Source organism: Argiope bruennichi, chromosome 6 (assembly GCF_947563725.1).
Source record: "Argiope bruennichi chromosome 6, qqArgBrue1.1, whole genome shotgun sequence".
Lineage (NCBI taxonomy): Eukaryota > Metazoa > Arthropoda > Arachnida > Araneae > Araneidae > Argiope > Argiope bruennichi.
In genome coordinates this window covers 79,873,963-79,887,968 of record NC_079156.1, presented here as the reverse complement: position 1 = coordinate 79,887,968, position 14,006 = coordinate 79,873,963, and positions in this window count along the sequence as shown.

Here is a 14,006-nt window from a genome sequence, read left to right as displayed (position 1 = left end):
AATATACAACATGAATGGTCCTCTACTCTCAACCAAGATCCACTTCGAAGAAATTTTCAATAATACTATCTTGAACATTCTTTGTAAGAAAAGCCTACAAAATTTCTCAACAAAACTCTTAAAATTTTGAACGAAAGGAGGAAAAACTGCAAGGAAATCCCACCATACTGTCCGGATTTAGCATACTCTGAACTGTAGTACTTTAGTACTGAAATTTGACTGTTTGAACCTATGAAATGATTTCTCGGTCGTCAGAAGTTAGACTTTGATGGACGTCTCAAACGGGCTGATGGTTTTTAATAGTACCGTGTTTTTCAAACTGATCCAGTGTTGTGACAAATGCGTTAGCTCGGATAGCATACTATTTATATAGAATACTGAAGACAAAAATTCAAGGTGCTCCAGAATTCTGCAAGGTGCACAGAGTATGTTCAAAAGCATATCTTGCTTTAATTACTAAGAAGTATCATTTCTGTACCCTGTAAATCTATTTAGTTGAAAAGAAATTTAAACATGCAATCAAAGCCAAAAATAATATTTAATTTTTTTTTTTTTTACTTTTTTAAAAATAGTAATCTAAAATAACTCTCATTTGTCAAGTTGCTCTTAATTCTTCTTACATATTCAAATTTTTAATACCTAATCTGGGACATTTAATAATTATCAGTTATAGCGAAAAATAATAAAATGGCAATGCTTTTATTTCACTCATTACATTATTTTATTATATATGTTCAATTTATCATTATTTTTATGTTCAAAATTATGTGCCTTACTTATTGATACCTTTTAATAAACTAGATTCCTTGCTTTTGCAAAAGAGTGCTTTATTTTATTTATTTTTGATTCATTTATTTTTTTAAGCCGTTTTAGCTATTCGAAGACATTTAAGGGTTAACTTTTGAATTTTAATCATGGTCAAATGACACGGACGGTCCTTATGCAACATCGCCATTTTCGAGACAGCCTTAAGACACTAGATTGATGGTATAGCGCATTATACAGTTAATGTAAAGCGGTTTCACATACTCAACTATGTTTTTTTGTGTGTCGAATTAGCAGCTCAAAGACAATTGAGAGCGATGGCCTTTTGGTAAATCTGAAATCGAACATACAAATTGATTCTATCAATGATTCACAGAATTTGTGGCTCTGGAGCACGATTAACCAATATCGAATTTAAATGTCTGACTGCTGGTATGGTGCGGAAAATTGAAGATTTTTTCTTGTCTCTTGAGTAAGGTTCAATTAATCCTAGTGCTGCGTTAGTCTACATCCAATAAAAAATTAGCATTATTCTTCACAAGTAAAGAGCGAGGGCAATTTTTTTTTTTACATTTGAATTTATAAGGAATATAGCCACCTTTGACGACTGACTTGGATTACTGATAATAGTTCAGTTACACCTCTTATGCATAACACGAAGTTCAAGATTCCTTAAATGAGATTTTCTCGCTGTTCATGATTTAATGAAATCTTGTGAAGCATTAAGCCGTGTTACGTTTGTAGTCTTACACCTGCTATGTTTATTGTACGCATGAACCTTCTTAATGGAGTTAACTCCCACGACAATATAAAGCCATTAAAAGAATATATGTGTGGCTAATCCATTTTTCTAATTGCGCATAGACTTTTTATGTAATTTAAGTTTGCATTCTGATTCCTCATTTAAACTGAGCAGGTAATAAATAACCAGGATCTTTCTTCCTGATTTCCAAACTGCGCTAGCGGGAGGACATATTGAATGCATCCAACGAATTTAAAGCTACCGGAAATGTTCCCATTAGAGTTCGTTGTCGGAACTGGGTTTCGAACTTGAAATCTACTGCAGTTGAAGCCAAGAATTTACTACCAGATACGGCAGCCCTGTGAGTTTGTTGAAACATTCAAAACTTCGTGTGCGGATAAACGCAGGCGAATTTTCACTTTTTACAATAGCTAATAAATCTGCCATAGGTTTTCTAAAATTGAAAAATAATTTCATGTTTCTTTCGCTGTTTCTTTTGAATGTTTAGCACGTGTGAATGAAACTTTTAAATTTAAATTACAGTCTCACGGAGTGATAAGCAGGGCGAGCAATGTTTTAAGAGGAGACAAATGACACATCCATACGCAGAGTTTTAACTTATTTTCAATAACAGTCCGATTATTTTCTAACTCGTACAAATAGCGTATCTTGTCGTATAGATATCTCCTATACATAACTTTATCCTTGATGGATTGAATTTGAAATTTATTTTATGTGGTTAATTTAGTGTGTTATTTGTAAAGGGGGTCCCAAAATGAACTCAAGATTTGAATTTGTCACCATTCAGGCAGTAAAGTGTTGGCAACCCCATTTAAAAAAACATTTGACAGCTACTAGTTTAGGGGTAACAAAAATGGAGCGTTACACGATAGAAAAACGCAGTAATGCAAGATTTAAATTAAATAAATCATACAATTTTCTTTACATTTATATTTTTATTGAGTCGTAAAGTACACAGGATAGGTTATATATGGAATAACATATAGAGCAAGTGACCTGCACGGCTTTGCTGGCACATATGCACTCTTTTGTCGAAATTTTCCATGACTATTTTGCATAAATGTGGCTGAATTTCGTTGATGAAGCATTGAATTTCCTCCTTCAATAGACGCGTTCTAGTAGGCTTGTTGGCATAAACCTTTGTCTTCAAATAATCCCATAGAAAGAAATTCATTGGTGTTAAATCACACGATTTTGGGGGGCTATTTCTTAAATTTTCGAATTGTGGCTGCGAGATTTTCATTATAATTGAAATATTGCTCAACAATGTAAACAAGTTGTTCTATCGTGTAACGTTCCATTTTTACTAACCCTAAACTATCAGCTGTCGGGTTTCATCAATAGGGTTACCAACACTTTATTGCATGAATGGTGGCAAATTCAAATCTTGCTTTAATTTTGGGACGCCCGTTATTTCCTATATCTAATTTTTAATTTTTTAGGAATCTTGGTGACAAGCACGTAGAATGCTGTCAAAAATTTAAATACTAAATTTTTCGGAATGATTTATTGGAGCTTTTAAAGATTTACAAAAATCCCGAATTTCATTTTCCTATAGGATTATAATCTGCTCTCTCGCTCTCTTACTCCATACCGATTATCTTTCTAGTATACTTCTTATACAAGAAAAGAATAAATTTATCTTCCAGTGAAAAGTGCACAGATTTTTTTGTTAGGGCAAATTTCATTTTCGTATTTTTTTTCTTTCTTTAGCAATAAATTAATGAACAGGGGACTTGAGAAAAAAATGGCATTTTGCTTCGATCTGAAGGATTAAAAAGTTTCATGAGATAATAAAAATTTTAGCATAGAAGCTGGCACTTTTTCTCTTAATTCGGCAGATGCACTCGTCATGAAGCCTTTAATAAGTCTTCGCCTAGTCAGGATAATCTTTTCAACAAATCACCAGCAGCTGAGGGCATGGCCGATCTTTGTCAGAAGGGATTTCAAGGTCACTGTCACCTAAGCTCTTTTCTTTTCTCTATATTGTTCAAATTATCTTAATTTCTTGATTTAACAATAATCTACAAATCTGATTAGCCGAAGAATTTTATCAAGCTAATTTGTGTTAAAGGTTAAAAATGAAGACATCCGCCGCCCTACTCGAAATAATTCAGGTTTTTCTCCCCCTATCTCCCAGCTATTTTACGACTAGTGCAGGGAAGGGATAATTCTTGAGTTTTATTCTCACCACACCTAGAGCCGCGGAGGTCTGATGGTCAGGTCTCGGCTTCGGAACTGCAGGATTTCAGGTTCTAGACCCGATTTCACCAAAGAATCGGGCCGTCGGGGCCAAACATCCTACCGCTGGTGTGGTGCCAGAAGTGCCAGTTCAGGTGTCGTCCTCGTCATCTGACCGCGGTTGAAAATTACAAGTTCTGTCCCAAAATAGCCCTAGTGTTGCTTTAAAAACGGGACGTTAATATAACTAAACTAAAACTCATCACACCTTGAAATAACTTCTTCTTTTAGCTTAGAATACGCATATGTGTTTTATGGAGACAAAATAATGTCTCGAACTGCGATACCCACATTTGGCGACAAATAAGATTTATTTGTAGCCAAATGTGGCGATGGCATTCGCTAATTTAAAAGCAGATTTAACTGTCTTGAACCGCAAAGCAAGGTCAAAAACAATGAAAGCTGGTATCTTAACAACTATAATATCAGCCATAATTATCAGGCATCTTCAAGCATGTATCGTTAAAAAAAATAGATTCAGAAGAACACATTTTAAAAGTCCAGATCCACCATTTTTGGTGTTGATGATATTTAAAGAACGATGAAATGTTATAAATTTTACTCTTTAATATCCAACATAATACTAATTGAAAATATATTCAATTTACACTGGAATCGTTCTTTCATATAAATTCTGTGATGGCGGAAGAAATCACAGAAATATTTCTTTCATCCAATGGCATGCTCGCAAACTGTCCTTGCAGCTGATAAAGTACTAAGAATTAGAATATTATAGTTTACATTACACTTTCAAAAAGTTAATAAAGTATAGTTACTGAGAACAATAGCAAAATAAAATACCTATAAGCTTATTTTTAAAAAGCAATCTCGATAATTTTTTGGAAATAATTTTTGTTTTGATTCAGCTACGTTTTTTTTATAACTTCTCAATGATCTCATTTTGAAAACCTCATCCATTAAATTTCTTTCCAAGTTTTTTTTTAATAAAAAATGTTTGTAATACTAGCTGCTATTATTCAAAACTTATTTTAGTTCAAAATTGTAATTAAAAGCAGAGAGAATAGCCTCCCAAACCTTTTTAGCATTTACTCTAATAAAGATTTTATGTCAGAGAACGCCTTACAGCACTGGTATAAAGAATATTAACTTTTAACGTTAATTTAGCCTTTCTACTGAATATATTATGCAATCCTCGGTGAGTTATTTGATGGTTAATCTCTGGTATGCGGTTAATAGTATACAAAAATTGGTGTTTTAGATGCGTTTTTCTCAACCAATAGAAACAAAACTTTGGCACAAAACTACACTTGTAGTCATGAAATCACATATCATATTTGATATATTTAAGCCATTGTGTCTTTGACTTATCGCGTTTATATGTTTCTGAAAGTGCAAGAATCCCTTGTTGGATTTGGCTCACAATTTTATAGCGGTCTGGACAATAGATGTTAATTCTGTGTATTGCATTTTATCGATCTAATTCTCTAGTTTTGTAGTTATAGTGTTAAATTATATTCGAACAGCCGAACAGACAAACTTCATCTGAGTGGGTTTTTCTCAAAATTTGATAGAAATCTACAAATTTGGTATAAAGACTGTATACCGAATTTCACCCGTCTAGAGCAAAGCGGTTTTGAGTTAGTTCTGTCACATACAGACAGACATTTTCCAAAAATGTGTTTTTCAAACTGAGGGAGGTCCAATTGAAGGTGAAGTGGAGATTCGTCAAAATCCCGAGTTCGTATTTTTTGACGATAATTTTACTTTGTCTATACTAGGTATACGAGAAAGAAAATTAACCCTGCCGAGTATAGAAAAATAAACAAAATCGCTATCCAAAATTTTAGAAAGCCATTTTGAGACCTCAGAAAAGTTTCTTAATTTATTATTTATCCTTTTTTTTTATCCGATTATACAAAAGGCATGAAATGATCAGAAAATATACTAATCGTCTGAAGTCGAGCGCTTAATTTATGGTCGTTCCAAATGAATGGAAATTGAACCAACTACGACCACTATACTGTTACACGTTATATTAGGGAATGTTGATTCAGCGTAACGGATCACGAATTTCATATACTCGGAAAGTTTTAAATATTTCTTAAATAAAGTGTCGTTTATTAATCAGACTTTGAACTTTTGACCTAAGTGAAGAAATAGCTTATAGATAACTAAAATATTCGATCTTTTTAAGATGAAACAATCAGAATCTAAACTCAAATCACCACGTTATTTAAGGTTGTTTGGGTATTGCAACTAATCGAGGATTAGTTGCAATATTCAAACTAATCCTCGACCAGTTGAAATATCCAAAAAATACGCATTATGCTGCAGTGTAATTGTTTACAGGTGATAACTCGCCAAATATGGTAATCAATGAAATTTTAATTTAAAATCTTACCAAACGAAAAATTAAATGAAACTTCTTTCTTCCTGCTTCTTTACAAGATGGCTGCTGTTTGGCGAACGGAAGCTTAGTGATGAGACTTTATCCAATTTTATGGTTCACACAAGATTGGGTTTACAGAGGGCTACATAAGACAAAAAAAATTTAGTTTGTATGATTTTTTTTAATGATATTAGGTCACATCTGATTTCAGTTTTAGAAGTTTAATATATCACGAGATTTAGTTTGAAAATTAAAATGTTAGTCATTATAGAGCAAAATATTTGTGATTTCAAGATTTAGCATTCTTTTGAAGCAGTCAAATGCTTTAAAGTGATATCGTGGCGAAATTAATTAATTATATGTATTAATTAATTATAGTTTGAAATATTGATAATATTATAATTATTTGTTTTATTGGAATTAATGTTATAAATCTATTTAAAGATAAAAATAAAGCTTGATAAAATACTTCTTAAAAAATTCATGTTCATTCATCATATATTCTGTTATATATCTGGCATAGAAAGAGGAAAAGAAATCGGAATGTGTGATATTTGTACATTAAAATTGCAGTAGTTGTGTTTTTACATTCTTATTTTTTAAATCATTGCAACGTGTTTTTAGAAATGAAGAAACTATGTCCCACTTAAATAAAGAGAGCAAAACATTAATTAATCGTTATTTTGATTAGATACTAAAGTAATCAGACAAGTTAAATTGTAACAAAGAAAAGTATTTTACTAAAGATAAATAAATTTTTATTGATAATAAAACAAGATTGTATGTTAATGTGTGCAGCAGACCGATGAACCTAGAAATACGCAATTTGGCACAAACATGTTTTAAGGGTGGGAAAGAGCACTTAGGAACCATTTTTTAGAGATCTAAAAAATTAAGCAGCGTAATATCACTTTTTAATGAGAATTCTCTAAAATGTTATTATGCAAACAATTTCTTTAGACCATCTTGAAATAAAAAATTATCTTTAAAGTAATATCAATTTAGTTGTTAAACAGTTTTTTACTTTTAACACATTTTTCACGATGATTTGCAAATAAGTTTTCATTATGAAAGTTACTCACATTTATTTGTTTAATAAATGTTTGAATGTTTAACCTCAAATGGCAATAAATAAATAAATGACATAAAAAGTCTACACCTTTGACATATTGAGTTAAAAACATCTTTTTAATGATGCCAATTTCTTACTGATTTATATAATATTTCTTATAGATTGATCAATATTAATATTGCTAATATAAAGGATGTATCAGCTGGTTACCAAAGATTAGTAATACACAATACAAATTGATTTTTATTTCGAGCAACTGTTATTAACTGTTATCAAATAGAATTATATATATTTCATTCGTAATAGATCAATCACCTACGATAAAATCCATCATTAACAACACGTAATTATGATTGTTTAATGTTCCAAACTGTTTTCGTCATATGATACACATTTTTTTAAAAAAAAATCTTTTTAAATACACCTCACAAAAAACACGAATGTGAAACAATTGATTAATGATCTTTCTTTTCTTCTTTTTATCATCTAGATTTTTGTTGCCAATTCAAAAAGCGGAGAAAAAAAAACATTCCAAAGTGGAGCTGCTTTTCAACAACACACTACTATTGACATAATTCCAGTGGAATTATTCAAGCCTCAACCTTCTCATGTTTTTTATTACTACAAAATAAACACACATCTGCAAGAGGCTTCTCTCTATTTAGGCTTGATGTGTTTGCTCTGGTAGGCTCAATTTTGCCCCCATGCGAAGCCGACAAGTTTAGTGGCAGCTAATTTTTAACGACCGATGTTTCTGAGGAAGGATACTCTTCACTTTCTTTCCCTCAACAGGTGGCATGGAAAAGGAGGTCTCCGCCCACAACTTGGTTTCTGTGTCCAAAATCGGCGAGGAATGGGGTTAGAACCACGTGAGTGCCTGACCTGGTTTCTCCTCTGGAAGAAAGTGTTCCTTTACCTTGGCCTATGAGCAGGGAACAGGAAACGTGTCACCTCTGCGCAGTGCTCTATGCTGTGCCGTGCAACCTGTTTCTGTATCTTGTCTAAGAGGCAGCGATTAGGATCACGTCTGACAGTATGGCGGACTTCGAGAGTCGGGAAAATTATGGGTTTTATTAATGCAAAGTGGATGATGGTTTAACAAATATAATCAAAAATGAATTGCTTGTAAACCGATTATCCATTTACCATTAAGATTTGCAATGGTAAATGATTGCTGAGATTTTTCAGTTCATACCGATGACCAAATAAATAAAGAAATGAATATTTTCTCTTTTTTTTTTCTTTCTTAGAAAGAAAATATTGATATTTTGATGAATGAATCTCCAGATTTTAAATCAACACGGGCCCGAAAAAAAATTTTTTTGGAATTATTCCTGATTAATTAATCTGTCAGAAGTCACGCTAACTAAAAAAATGTGACGAGCTTACAATGAAATTTAGTGCGTAGTTTTTACATCAAAATTGTTGAAATGCATCAAATTTAGAGCGGATTAAGTCAAAGTTAATTTTTGGTCCCTAGGGTTTAATACATTCAAGTCTTGCTTATTGGGTGAAATCGGGTGCAAGAAACCAAAGTCGGGACCTTACTATCAGGCCACCATGACTTTCTAAATCGAACAAATTAGTGAGTAATATTACGGCTTTAAGTTCTATGGTTTGTAATTCTATATCAAATTTTGGTTTCAATTGGTAGGGAAAAATATGTCCAAATGCAAATTCGATTTTTGGCCACTTGTGATTAATTGCATACCAATGACTAATCACCAAAAAAAAATCATTAAAGATCGCATGATAGATTCAGTAAAAATGCTAGATTCATGTTAAAGATCAATATTTTATAACTACCGTTCGTCAATGCCACTAAGACATTCGCAGCATAGCCCAAGATCGATCCACAATTTTATGTAGGAGAAAAGGGAATAACACCTTTCATGGAGATACTAGAATATTTCGAGGAGACCAATTCCACCGGTTACAATATCCCTTCTACCCCCACCTCCCTATAACTGCGCTTCTAGAGTCCGAGTTAGAGAAATATGGTTCCGATATCTAGAAGAAACTTTAACACTAAACCAACCGGCATTTTACCGATACATTGGAATTGCAGTTAAAAAGCGTGACGGTTAGTAGTAGGTTTAGTGTTAGAAATCCACAAACTAAATATAAAGTGATGTTATTTGTACAGCAAAAAAGGGAAATAAACAGGGTTTTTTGTCATGAAATGAGAATTTTTTGAATGCATAGTTTCCAAGTTAAACCATCAGATGGGTCTGCTGATCGATTCGCTGCATTATGGCGATTAGAAACTGATCGGATTAATGGTCTACAATTTCTCGGTGTGTTCTCACCCATTCAGTCAGAGCCATTTATTCACCCATTCATTCGGATGAGAAATTTCGTTACGCAGCCTTTCGAATGGTACGACAGATCGACAGATGATGAGCAATATAAATGTTAATTATTGCTATAAATGTATGTGGTTCCTTGCACCGACGGATTTCCAATTAGGCAGGTGCCTAGGTTTACCAAGGTTAGCAGCGGGCTGCAAGCAGGTACATCAAAAATTATTTTTAAATGCATAGACCCGAGGAGCTAATAAATAAATTTGTAATAAATACAAATTTTATTAAAGATAAAAATGTTTGGATAATATTAGCACTTTATCAAGTATAATTTGTCAAGATTCTATATATTTCATTACGTTCACTTAGTTATTATAATATTTATAAAACCGAGCACTTGTTTCGATCATATTGCCTACATATTCGGATGCCGGGCAATCTGGAGTCACAACAGATATTCGACATATTCTCGAAGAAAATGAAGTAAAAAATATTAATTTAAATCATTAACATGTTAAAATTGCCCTGAAATGTGAAACTAAATTGAATATTTTATTAAAAGATCCACCTCTTAATGTGCACTGATTAAGACCGCAAAATACCTAAATCCGTCATTGGTTCCTCGTCTGTCAATTATGCGCCTTGATGAAAGATGACACTCTGTACCTCTGAAAGTTATTGTTCCAGTCATTGTCGCATGTTTCTTGTTTCTTCTTTTTTAAAAGTTACATCCTCTGTAGAATCATCTGATTATTTAAATTGTAAATTAAGATGCCATTAAATTCTGATTGTTTGAAATGTAAATTAAATAATTTAACCTCATAATATCTACAAGTAATAAAGAAGAAAATGTATTTTTGGCTTTGTACAGGTCAGATCATTTGATCTAAAATCAGAAAATTTAGCACATGTATATTTCCATCGGTAGAAATGTGCCCCGTGGAGCCATGTGTTTAAAAAATTTTAATTAATTAAAAATTATGCGAAACTCTAAAGTTTTTTCATCTTTACTTTCAAAAATACTGCAGTATTAAATTTTTTCTATAATTGAAAATTAAATTTTTTTTCTTATCAATAATTACAATTTTTGAGCCTCAAAATTTTCTACTTTTAATTAACTTTAAAAAATATTTTAGAGCACTTAACAATATATTGCTGAATTTAATCTCAAATCTGTTTAATTATTGCTGTTAATATTTCATCCCGGTTTTTTTTTATTATTAATCATCAAGTTATAAAAATTTGGTTTATATTTCCATGTTGAATAAGTTTCAGTACAAGGCTTTAAAATTTTATTGCAACTGCAATAAGGGCTTAACTTCAGAGTAATCAAGCAATGCTGGTAGTTTTTTAGCCCTGGTGTTCTTATCGATAGTATAATTTGATGCATAAAGATATAGAATGAAAATTAAAGAAATGTATAGGATAATGAGCAGAACGAAGTAAAGCTTCTAAGATAAAGGCTGCTAAGATAATATATGTATCCCACAAAATTTGAAAAGTGAAAACATTCTGCTGAGGACGCCAGTAAGATCAAATTACTCTAAATATTTAATTGAATTTTTTTAGTTATCATTAACCACAAATTGGTCGTCAAATGCGGAAAGTGATCCCCCCCCCCTCCCGCAATTCTAACTCTACTTATTTTTATTCATTTCAGTTGAGTTATATTACATTCCTTTTTAAAACAACGCTAAGGCTATTGTGGGATGGATCTCACAATTTTGAACTGTGATTGGATGACAAGGACGTCACCTGAGCTAGCAACCTCTCTCGAGGCTTCCGCGCCACACTAGGGAAGGGCGTTTGCCAGACGGATTTAGCGTGTACTAGGCCCACTTACATGACTGTTCTTCGGTGGAATCGGGTCTAGAAACAGAGACTTCAACATTAGGTCACCGCTGTTCCCTTATTTATTTTTTACACAAGCGGTATCTCTCTATTTTCATTTGTTTGGGAATTATTGATTTTAAATATTCCTTTGAATTTCTGAATCATTCTATATTATATATGAGAAAATTAACGAAGTTGACCTAAGTGGATTGTTTTCTTTTATGTGGGATAAAACATCATTATCAGAGCTTATGCTTTTTTTCTAATCCGAATAATAAAAATCATTTTCAGAGTATGTTTTACCTGATTCCTTAGCAATTTGAATTATTTGCTAACTTAATGATTTTTTTTTAACTTTTCATCAATGTTTGCAAAACTGTAGAGATAAGAATTTGAAATATAAGAAAATTAATTAAAAATATATTAGAACACATTTTAATTAAAATTAATTAAAAAATATTATTGTTGTGTCGATCGATATATTAATCTTCATCGCTTTTCTTCGTATGCTTGTAAAGCAGATATGTGTTATAAAAAAGAAGAAGCCCTTCTTTTCCATTTTGGAACTACCATTCTTATGTTTATTATTTTTGAGTTTGAATTTAGTTTTAATTATGTTAGACAAATTCTTTTAAGTTAATTTGCATCTTTCATTGAACTCGTCGGCAGTGGTTGAGGGATAGACAAGTACAGCTGTTTATTATCAGTCTGGACGAATTTTCTTTATTTTTTCCCAATTTAAGTCTAAGATAAAGTAACTGAACACTTTTTATGTTTTAACTATTATTCGGTGAAACATCGTATTTGGTATTTTAATCTTATATTATATTAATTACACATTTATTTTATACAATTTCACTGTACATAGATTATGAACATCAAAATATCACGAGGCAAATAACTTCAGATGAATATATAGCCAGTGTCTGTTTGGTTAATTAACCATAGTTAGGGATGACCATATGCCATTTATTACCTTGACATTTTTGAAAATGGAGTAAGATGTCTATCATTGATATTGACTCTATATCTTATCAGAAATTAAAATTCTTCTTCAAAATTTGTTTTCAATTTGGATTTAAAAAAATGTTAATATATTCATCATAACTCTCTCATATAGTTCCGCAAATTTTTTTAAATTTAGTTATATTAATATCCCGTTTTAAAGCAGCACTACGGCTATTTTGGGACGGACCTCGTACTTCTGAGCTGTGGTCAGATGACGAAGACGACACTTGGATTGGCACCCCCCTCTCCAAGCTTCCACACCACACCGGCGGGAGGGCATTTGCCTCAACGGATTTAGCATGCACTAGGTCCGCTTACACGACGGTTCTTCGGTAGAATCGGGTCTCAAGCCTGAAATCCTCCGGTTCCAAAGCCGAGATCTTACCACCAGGAAACTGCGGCCTCTATAACTCCGCCGAAGAATGCGATATTTACAAGACTTTTTGGAACAAAGCCTATTTAATCATTCAAATCCTTCCACCAGGGGGCACCTCAGAAATGAGAATGAGAAGCTCCCAGTATGGTGGTTGGTTCTCGCCACTCTGTTGGATATAAAAATGATGAGGGTAGGCTACCTCTTATCGATGACGGGACGTGCTTCCTACGAGAAGTGTTGTAGCTTGGTAGCTTGGCCGGTGATGGCTCGGTAGGATTCAATCTTAATTCCCTTCAGAGTTGCTGTAGCGGAGGTCCTATCGATTAGATTTAATCCGAAAGCCTTAATTAGGCAGGGCGGAGTAACCAGTGTGTTTAGTCATTCAACTCCTTGACAAATACTCGCCGCTTTTATGAAAAAGCAATGTCCTGCAAAAACAAGTTTTAAATTTATCCTTTTTTGACGTACACAGCTGAAATCTATGAAATAGCTGCCAAAACACACGAAGAAAAATGGAATGGAGAAATGGAACACGAAGAGAAATTGTTCCCAGCATCATGCTGAATTCACCATAGATTATGAAAAATAATGTACAATTCTAATCTATTTGAAAATTTATAAACAAAAGACTTCATTCAGAGAAAAAAAAGAGAAGACCCGGCAACTTCTCCAGCCGAATCAAGAGTTACCCTAGCTCAATTATTGGCTGTCGAACGTTCTTCTGTGTCTACTATGAAGGTCTACATATCTACAAAGGAGGGAAACACGCAACCAATATGACGACTGCAGACAACGCATCTTTCCTGTAAAGCCGGGAAAAAGCATTTAAGAGAAAGAATGAAATACTGTGACCAGCAAGTTTTTTCCACTTAGATATTGAAGGGCAATGCTTTTCAAAAAGGAGAACTTATGCAGTGAAAGCTGATTTGAAACCAAATCAAATAGAGATATGGTGTGAATGAATTAATTATTGAAATTTCAATTGCTCTTATTAAATAAGAATTTATAAAAAGTATTTTATTGTTTTCAATAAGGCTTATATTCATATTTCAAAAGAGAGTATTGAAGGTCAATTAAAAAATCCAAATTCAGGTGTACAAATCATATCAATCATGAAAAATGGCTAATTCTCATATCTTGAAATGGTCATATACATTGAATGAATGAAAATAACTTCAGTTAAGAGCAAATGTAGGATGTCACAATATCATATCTTGAAAAATATTTCAAAAGTAATTTCAAAGGTAATTTAGATAAAATTCATTAAAAAAATCATATTCAATCATTCAAATGTT